We start from the raw sequence: 9482 nt of genomic DNA, 5'->3' as shown, positions 1-9482 counted from the left end.
CGGAGCGCAGGCTCCGCACACGCAGGCTCAGCGGCCATGGCTCACGGGCCCAGCCGCTCCGCGGCATGTGGGATCTTCCTGGACCGGGGCACGAACCCGTGTCCCCTGCGTTGGCAGGCGGACTCTCAACCACTGCGTCACCAGGGAAGCGCATCATTTTTTAATTGAGTTGTATGTCTTTTGTTGTTCTTTATACATTCTGGAAAAAATCCTTTATCAGATATATAATTTACAAATCTTTTCTCCCTATCTTTGGCTTGTCTATCATATTTTTATTATTTTATTATTTTTATTTTTTTAAATATCACAAATGAGGTCTTTTGTCACCATTAAAAGTCTGATTTTTAAACAGATTCTTGGACTGGTGGCTCATATCCATCAGCTCGTTCAACTTTAGCACCTGCCTCATCCCCAGTAGCTTTTCCAGAACTACTACCTTCACCTTGTAGCTCCATGAGTTTTCCCAATTCAAACTTGGGTTTCTTCAGCATTTTTACTTTTCTAACAAAGACATCATGGAGTGGATAAATAGATTGGCAGGCCTTTTCTATGTCTTTTCCAATGCTGTCTGGAATCAATTTATTGACCACCTCTTTCAAGTCATTTGTCTCCACCTCTCGGGTCATGATTTCCATCATCTCCTTGTGGATCTGGCGGACCTGCTGGTGCTGGGCATAAGAGGCCTTCCGAATCTGATTGTTGTGTTTTTTAGTAAAACCCACACAGAAGAGACGAAGCAAATAACCATGGGTAGTCTTGACATCAACGTGAGCTTCAGTCATGGTCTGCCATTTTTTGACCATGGAGCACATTTTGTCACGGGCAAGGTCCATGCCATGGAAATTAGTCAGGCAGTTTTTGCCCTGAACATCCTCAGTAATAAGCTTGAATTTTCTAAATGCAACTTCATCATTCTGCAGATCAGCAAGGCTCACTTCAAACACACAACCCTTGAGGCCATCAGATGTGATTTTGGTTCCTTGAGTTCTAATGACTAGTGTTTTCCCAATATTTCTTACATTGAACATAGCTGGTGCTTTCACATCATACCAATCTTTCTTAGAAAATGGGTCAACCACTTTCTTCTTGGCTCCCTTTTTACCGCCTTTTGTAAGGCGCTTCTTCTTTCCGACCGCCATGGTGCTGCTCTGAGAGCCAAAAGGCTATCATATTTTTAAATGATGTTTGTTGAAGAGCAAAAGTTTTTAATTTTGATAAAGTCCAATTTATTTTTTTTGGATTACCCTTTTTTGTGACTTGTCTACGAAAGCTTTGCCTTACATAAAGTCGCAAAGATTTTTTTTCTCCAATGATTTCCTCTAGAAGTTTTACTGAACATAATTTGAAAATGATTTTTTTTTTGTTGTTGTTGCGGTACGCAGGCCCCTCACTGCTGTGGCCTCTCCCGTTGCGGAGCACAGGCTCCGGACGCGCAGGCTCAGTGGCCATGGCTCACGGACCCAGCCGCTCCGCGGCATGTGGGATCTTCCCGGGCCGGGGCACGAACCCGTGTCCCCTGCACTGGCAGGCAGACTCTCAACCACTGCGCCACCAGGGAAGCCCTGAAAATGATTTTTGTTTTTTCATTTTGAATATAATCCATGGTAATTTTAAAAAATTAGAAAATATAGATGAACAAAAGGAGGAAAATACAGGTCACTTATAATCGCACTAGCAGAATTAAGCCACCATGAATGTTTTGTTGCATATGTGTATATTGGTTATCTATTGCTTTCTAACAAATTACCCCCAAAACATATTTATTATCTCAAAGTTTCTGTGGATCAGGAACCTGGGAGCACTTTTCTGGGTGCCTTTGTCTCAGGATCACTCACAAGGCTGCAATCAAGTTGTCAGTGGGACAGCAGTCATTTCAAGGCTCGATAGGGAGAGAACGCGTCTCTGAACTCACTTACGTGGCTGTCGGCAGCCCTCAAGTCCTCGCTGGCTGTTGGTTGGGGACATCGACTCCTTGCCACATGGGTCTCCCCATAAGCAACTCGCAACATGACAGCTACCTTCCCTGAGAGGAAGAGAAGGAGGTAGGGCGCCCATCAGAAGCCATAGTCCTCTTGTAACCTAGTCTTGGAAGTGACATTCCATCATTTTGCTCCCTGTTCTATGCATAGAAGTGAGTCACTAGGTCCAGCCCACTCACAAGGGGAGTGGGGATCACGGGACCATTTTAGAAGGCTGCCACATGTCCTTGTTCGTTTTCTCATGAATTAGGAGGCACATGTTTACCTGTGAAACCTACAGATGCAGGGGCCCCTTTCTAGATTCTAGATTCTACTGGGTCAGAATCTCCATGGGAAATGCCTCTTTCTGTAAGCTTATCTTTTAAAAACTCTACAGGTCACTCTAATAGGAGCCAGGGTTGAGAGAGTCACTGGCAAATATAAATGTAAGTGGATGTTTCCCCACATGGATTACAACTGTGCATATTGCTTAGAAGTGTGTTTTCCCCCTCAAATAGGCTTGAAGATAAATGTGCCTCAGTTCCCAATGTGGGGCTGCCATATTCTCTGCTTCCCAGGAGCTGTGTCCAGGGGGCCGTGCCTAGCAGTCATGACCTTCACTTCTAGGGGCTTCAGGGGAGCTAAGGGGGTGGCAGAGGCTGCCTGCCTCAGTGTCTGGCTCCAGAGCAGCTCTGACATCAATTCATCCATCCAGAGGACACTTTTAGATGCAAGTCTGCTGGTGGGAGGACTTTATGAGAACAGGAATCCCTGGCTGTGAAATTACTGGCATTTCATGATGTGAGAGAAGATTTACAAGCTGCGTGCTGTGCTGTGCTATAAAACCAAGCCCAGCAGTTATGCAATCAAGCCTGCAAGGCAGGCAAAACGCAGCGAGGTGGCAGCCGGAAATAAAGGAAGCCACCACCCCACTGTGCCTGGGACCCCCCGGCCCTGACCATGCATGCACGGGGGGCTCAGGTCAAGGTTCCTTCAGCCATATCCGCCTTCTGGGGAGGCTCACCTGGTAGTCACTAGGGAACAAATGTGCAAGTAGTATTATGTGAGATCATGGACTCAGAATGGAGGGGGTTTCAAAGGTCCCTAGGGACCTGATGTTCCCTTAACACCCTCCTTGCTAAGACACCATTCTGCTTCTGCTTGATATTTACCCCTATGACCCAGTCCAAAGGAGCCACCCAGAATGTACTCTCCCACGACCCTATTTAATTTTTTTTTTATAATTAAAATTTTTTTTTGTCTTCCCCACTAAAATGCAAGCTTCCTGACAGCAGGAACCTTGCCTGTCTGGTGCTCAAAGTATTGCTGGACCACAATTCATATATGTTGATAGAGCAAATGAAAGAATGGATATTTGGATACTTCCAGGGGTGGGGAGCTCACCATCTTACAGGCCAGCCTGTCCTATGTCTGGATGGCTCTTGGCTCTTCCTCAGCTGGCTGCCATCCACCTCCATGTGGCCTTCCTTCATTGTCCTCATCTGTAGGGCGCCCTCTGAACAAGCCCCCTCCTCTTCCCCATTGCAGCCATCCAGAGATTTGAAAACAGTGGCCACCTGCATGCTTTTCAAGATGAATGTCACCATTTCTTTCGGCTGTCTCTCATGTATCAGTGCCATCCTAGCCATCCTCCCCCAAAGGGCTCTAATGGGTCACTGTCCCTCAATAAGTTAGGTTAACTCTTTTGAGACCCTTAGTAAATCTTGGCAGTTTGCAGATTTTGAGACCCTTCTCCCCCAACAAACATTTAGATCATTTCTTTTTTTTTTTCTTTTCTTTTTTTTTTTTGGTACGCGGGCCTCTCACTGTTGTGGCCTCTCCCATTGCGGAGCACAGGCTCCGGACGCGCAGGCTCAGCGGCCATGGTTCACAGGCCCAGACGCTCCGCGGCATGTGGGATCTTCCCGACCGGGGCACGAACCTGTGTCCCCTGCATCGGCAGGCAGACTCTCAACCACTGCACCACCAGGGAAGCCCTTCCTTACTTTGTTTTTTTAAATTTTATTTATTTATTTATTTATTTGACTGCGTTGGGTCTTTGTTGCTGCGTGCGGGCTTTCTCTAGTTGTGGAGAGCAGGGGCTACTTTTCGTTGTGGTGCATGGGCTTCTCATTGTGGTGGCTTCTCTTGCTGTGGAGCATGGGCTCTAGGCACACGGGCTTCAGTAGTTGTGGCATGCGGGCTCAGTAGTTGTGGCGCACAGGCTTAGTTGCTCTGCAGCATGTGGGATCTTCCCGGACCAGGGATCGAACCCATGTCCCCTGCCACTGTGCCACCAGGGAAGTCCCTTTTCTTACTTTCTGAGATTTGGTTTCCTCAGTAGGAAGATAGGGGTGACAACTGTATAAACTTCTCATCTGGGTTAACATATCTAAAGCTTTTGGCACAGTGCCTGGCACCTAATAATATCCTAAATTCTCCCAAGAGACCAGAGAGCAGGTCTGTTGTTTCTCATGATCGTATCCACAGTGCCTGGCACAGTGCCTGGCATGTGGATGACTCTGAGGGAATTGTGCCAGATTGGGGATTGTCTGTCAGTGTGTCAGCTAGATATTGCTGTATAACAAACTACCCCAAAACTTAGTCACTTAAAACAGCAGCCATTTTATTTGCTTGTGGTTCTGTGAATCAGCAATTCAGGCTGGATTCAGCTCAGTGGATCTTCTGCTGCTCTCACCTGGGGTCACTCATGTGGCTGCAGTTATGGGCAGTTGACTAATGTTGAATGATCCAAGATCCATCACACACATCTCATACATCTGACAGGTAGTACTGGCTGTCAGCTGGAGTGCCTCAGTTCTCCTCCATGTGGACTTACCAGCAGGCTAGCACAGGCCCATTTGCATCATGGTCCCAGGGTTCCAACTGCAGCCAAAAGATAAGCCCTAATTCACAAGCGCTTCTGAAGCCTCTGCTTGTGTCTCATTTACTAATTTCCCATTGGCCAGGGCAGCTCACATGGCCAAGCCTGGATTTAAGGGATGGAGAAATAAACCCCACCTGTTGATGGGAGGGGCAGCAAAGTTGCATTGCAAACTACAGGATAAGAGGGATTATTGCAGCTATCTTTGCAAATCATCCACCACAGTTAATAGTGAGATGTAAGATAGAGGTTGAGAGGGGGCTGGAGGCTCATTGCATGCGGAAGGTGGCAGGGAGAAGTGCTGAGCACATGTGACAGTCAATCCACAATGGCCACATGTGGAGGACACTGGTGTCAGTGAGGAGACTTTACTTCACCTTCTGCCTTAAACCACAGGGAATCGTATCATCACACCTGACAGAACTGCAGAGGCTGGGCTCCCTCTAGCTTGGCTGAAGGAGCAACTCAACAAGGTCACCTGCCCCAGATCCTTACCATCCGACCTCTGCCCTCCTCCATGAGGGCTTTGCCCTTTAGGCTTACAGTATGATGACTGCAGCAATTCCCAGAGTCACAGCCAGGCACCTGTAGAGGGAAGAGAAGAAACTGTTCTCAGACTCTAGCCCAGCAGTCTTCCCCTTTTATAGCTCTTTGGCCATAACTGGGCCAAGAGGGTGGGATTACCACGGTTGCTCATACTAGTTTCCTGGGGCTGCCATAGTAAAATACCACATGTTGGATGGCTTAAAGCCACAGAAGTGTATTGTCTCACAGTTCTGGAGACTAGAAGTCCTAGATCAATGTGTTGGCAGTGCCATGCTCCCTCTGAAACCTGAATGAAAATCTTGGCTTGCCTCTTCCTAGCTTTTGGTGGTTTGCCCCAAATCCTTGACATTCCTTGGCCCGTAGATGCATCACTCCTAGCCTCCGTCTTCACGTGGCCTTCTCCCTGCGTCTTCACATCATCTTCCCTCTGTGCGTGTGTGTCTCTGTGCCCAAATTTCCCCTTTTGATAAGAACACCCCAGTCATATCGGATTAAGGCGCACCTTAATGACCTTATTTTAACTTGATTACCTCTGTTAAGAGCCTGTTTCCCAAAGAGGTCACATTCTGAGGTGGTAGGGGTTAGGACTACAACTCATAACGTTGGCTTCAAAGACTAGTTATCTGAAGTGAAATTGGTGCTGGGAGTGAACCACAATGACCCCTACAGCTCTCGAATGACTGAATGAGTGAATGAATGAACATAGTACTTGGAGGCTCACGTGGGGTCAGGTAATAGTTTCCTGGTGAGGTTTGTAGGGTAAGTTTAGCCCTAGAACTCACTGAGGATATTTGGGCACTTGTACCTTCTGCTTATGACAGATTGTTGATCACAGTTATGATTTATCTCTGGCTGCATCTTTAGTCAGGAATACAACCCCTCAAGGAGAACCAATGCTGTTCCTCTGAGAAATTCTGACAAATCACATTATGACATGGTTTCCAGGAATGCATCATGGTGAAAAAAGTCCAGCCTGCTTACACGGATGCTCAGCGAGTACCCATGAGCACCCGCCTTGTACACACAAACTGGCATGACCAGGGCAATGCAGGACAGCAGCCGACTGCCTAGCAACATCACCTCCCTCGCTCCCACCTTCCATTACCCCTCTCCTGTGTTGGGGGCGGCCTTCTGGGGTTCTCTCCCCTTCAAGGCAGCTGCCCATGGGCAGGACGACTGGATGTCACTGTGTTGCGGGTGGAGGGGACTCTGGATACCCTACTCACAAAACTTAACCAAAGTTGCCTTGTTGTTTTAGAATATGTTAGGTCTACCCAATCCCAAACATATCACACACTTCTTAGAAGCCAAACTTAAAATCTGCACCCACCATTGAAAAGCCCTGAGTAATACATAATGCCAGATTAAGGGCTGCCATCCTGTGGAGGAGACACTACATCACTTACCTTGCTTTTCTGAGATGGTGGGACTGGGTGAAGTTGGGGTTTCAGAGTGCCCCTGGGAGCGTCCAGGGTTAAAAATAAAAATCTCCTTCTCATAGTCTATTAACTATGAATTCATCAGAGTATATCCTTTAAAAATGGGCATCTACCTCCTCAGAGAGCTAGCAGTCAGCCACTTTTTATTGTAATTGTTTTTCCCATTAAAAAGGACTGGGTTTTGGGCTCCCCTGGTGGCGCAGTGGTTGAGAGTCCGCCTGCCGATGCAGGGGACACGGGTTCGTGCCCCAGTCTGGGAAGATCCCACATGCCGCGGAGCGGCTGGGCCCGTGAGCCATGGCCGCTGAGCCTGCGCGTCCGGAGCCTGTGCTCCGCAATGGGAGAGGCCACAACAGTGAGAGGCCCGCGTACTGCAAAAAAAAAAAAAAAAAAGGACTGGGTTTTGACCAGTGGAAAGGGGAGAGCAGTGAAGTCAGGGAAATCAGTTTGCAGCCTGGACACTTTGAGAAGGTCAGACCCCTGTGAAAGTAGGTGTTTGAGGACTTCGAAGTGGTAGAGAAAAAGGGTACAGAATGGAAGAAGAAGGATGTCAGAAGCCATTGTCATTCTGACCAGAGCAGGAAGCAGAGGGGTGCTTCAGCTCACAGTTGCCTTTGCCACTGGAAAAGAGTGATTTTTCTCCAGTAACAGCACCTGACCTTGGACTTGAACCCTCTCCTAGGTAATGGTGTCACCACCCACCCAAGTACCCAGGCTACTCTAGATGCCCCCCTTGTCCTTATTCAACAAGTCTTGCCTGTTCCACTTCTTCAGTATCACTTAACCTTTCCCTTCTTCCCCATCTCCGTGACCCATGTTAGTTCAGAGCCCTGTACTCTCTTCCTGTCCCCATCCCCCTGCCTCTATTCATCCTCCATCCCGCTCAAGATGGTCTTGTGGAGTTGTTCATCTCATCACACCACTGCTAGGCAGGACATCTTCTGTCTGCCCCTGCAAATCCACTCTATCCCACTCTTGGTCCTGGGGACTAACCTGTATGGACCACGACAATGGCCTCCCTTGGCTTCTAGCTTCTGGTTGGATCTGGCCAATGGGGAGTACCAGCTGGAAGTCAAAGGGGGAGGAAAGTGAGGTTGGGGTCTTTACGCCTCCTCACTGTGGAGTCCCCTTTAAGAAAGGCCACAGCTCCTCTCAAGGTGACCTTCGCATGACTCTCTCAGTAACTGCCCCTTCCCCTCCCCCCTTCCTACCAACAGCCCTCAAGTTCCTTGCTTCAAGTATGGCATTATACTTACCCAAACCTTAGTAAATAGCCTTTCTGTTTAACACTCCTCAAATTTTCCTCATCTGAGTGTGTCATCTCTTTCTGTTGCATCCCTGAATGATTCAGTTCTCCTCAAAACCACAGAGGTTCCCACAGACTTTAAAATAAAGTCCAAGTTGATGATCTTGGGATTCAAGGTTCTTCAGCACCCCATTTACCTTTCCAGCCTAGTTCTTGTCACCGGCCTTCACTTACTCTAAAATCTAATTATAAGGAGTCATTCGTATTTACCCTCAGATACTTGCCCCTCTGAGCACGCTGTCCGTACGCCTGAGCTGTCTCGCTCTCTTTCTCGGCCTGAAGGTCTAGCACAGTGCCTAGTAGAAAGTAAACTCTCAGTAATTATACAGTGAATGAATAAATGAGATTTTTTTTTTTTTTTGCGGTACGTGGGCCTCTCACTGTTGTGGCCTCTCCTGTTGTGGAGCACAGGCTCCGGACACGCAGGCTCAGCGGCCATGGCTCACGGGCCCAGCCGCTCCATGGCATGTGGGATCTTCCCGGACCGGGGCACGAACCTGTGTCCCCTGCATCGGCAGGCGGACTCGCAACCACTGCACGACCAGGGAAGCCCATAAATGAGAATTTTTGAGAACCTCACTTCCAGGCCCAATGTCATGCAAAGGCATATTTATGGGTACATGTGACTCAACTCTTAAGGCAACATATTTCATGCTAATGTAAACCCAGGCACTATACACTCTCCTTCCCTAAATTTTGGGGACAAGTGGCAAGGGGAAAGTGAGGAGGCTTCTAAACACAAACCAGCACAAGGTTGCATAACCCTGATCAAAGCTTGGGAAGAACAATGGCATCTTCCCCAAGCAGGCTGTCTCTGATGATCTCTGGATGAATCACCGTGGAAAAAATAGAGCGAAGATGTTCCAGAGAGCCAGACATGTAATCAAGTAGGAAAGTCTTTCCCTTCAGGGTGTTCTCATTTAGTAAATATTCCCCTGCTGTGAGCTTTCTTAGGACAGGATGCCCTGGTGAAAGGTAGGGATGGAGCGGGAGAGGGGTGGGGCAGAGGAAGAGGGGAGAAGGGTCAGTGTAGCTCAGCCCACAGGGGAGGCTTCCTGGAGCCAGGGAGCTGAGTCCATCACCTAGATCCAGGTAGCCGAGTCCACGATCTGGAATGAGGGTATCGAGGCCCATTAGACAGGAGACCAGAGGGCCTGTAATGCTTTGGGTCTCCCCTCATTTAGGTGAGACAGCTAACAGAGCAATTCACCAGTCCTTCTTACTCTGGGTTTGACTGTTGAAGAAACAATTTTCTGAAAATCGCATAAGGAATTCTGACTTGTGGGTCCCAGTGGGAAGGGGAGGCTAAGGAAGAGGATTTCGCGTTTCCATTTTATACCGTTCTATAC

General features: G+C 48.1%; 1 pseudogene; it reads right to left on the bottom strand.

Moving 5' to 3' along the window:
• Positions 1–329: 329 nt before the first annotated feature.
• LOC111165233 (small ribosomal subunit protein eS1 pseudogene) lies at positions 330–1143 on the bottom strand (annotated as a pseudogene).
• Between the last annotated feature and the right edge of the window lie 8339 nt (positions 1144–9482).

The sequence above is a fragment of the Delphinapterus leucas genome, chromosome 7 (assembly GCF_059928025.1).
Source record: "Delphinapterus leucas isolate spDelLeu-1000000601 "Yukka" chromosome 7, BTC_Dleu_Yukka2, whole genome shotgun sequence".
Taxonomy (NCBI): Eukaryota; Metazoa; Chordata; class Mammalia; order Artiodactyla; family Monodontidae; genus Delphinapterus; species Delphinapterus leucas.
The sequence above is the reverse complement of the archived record's forward strand: the minus strand, read 5'-3'. Positions and strand labels throughout refer to the sequence as shown.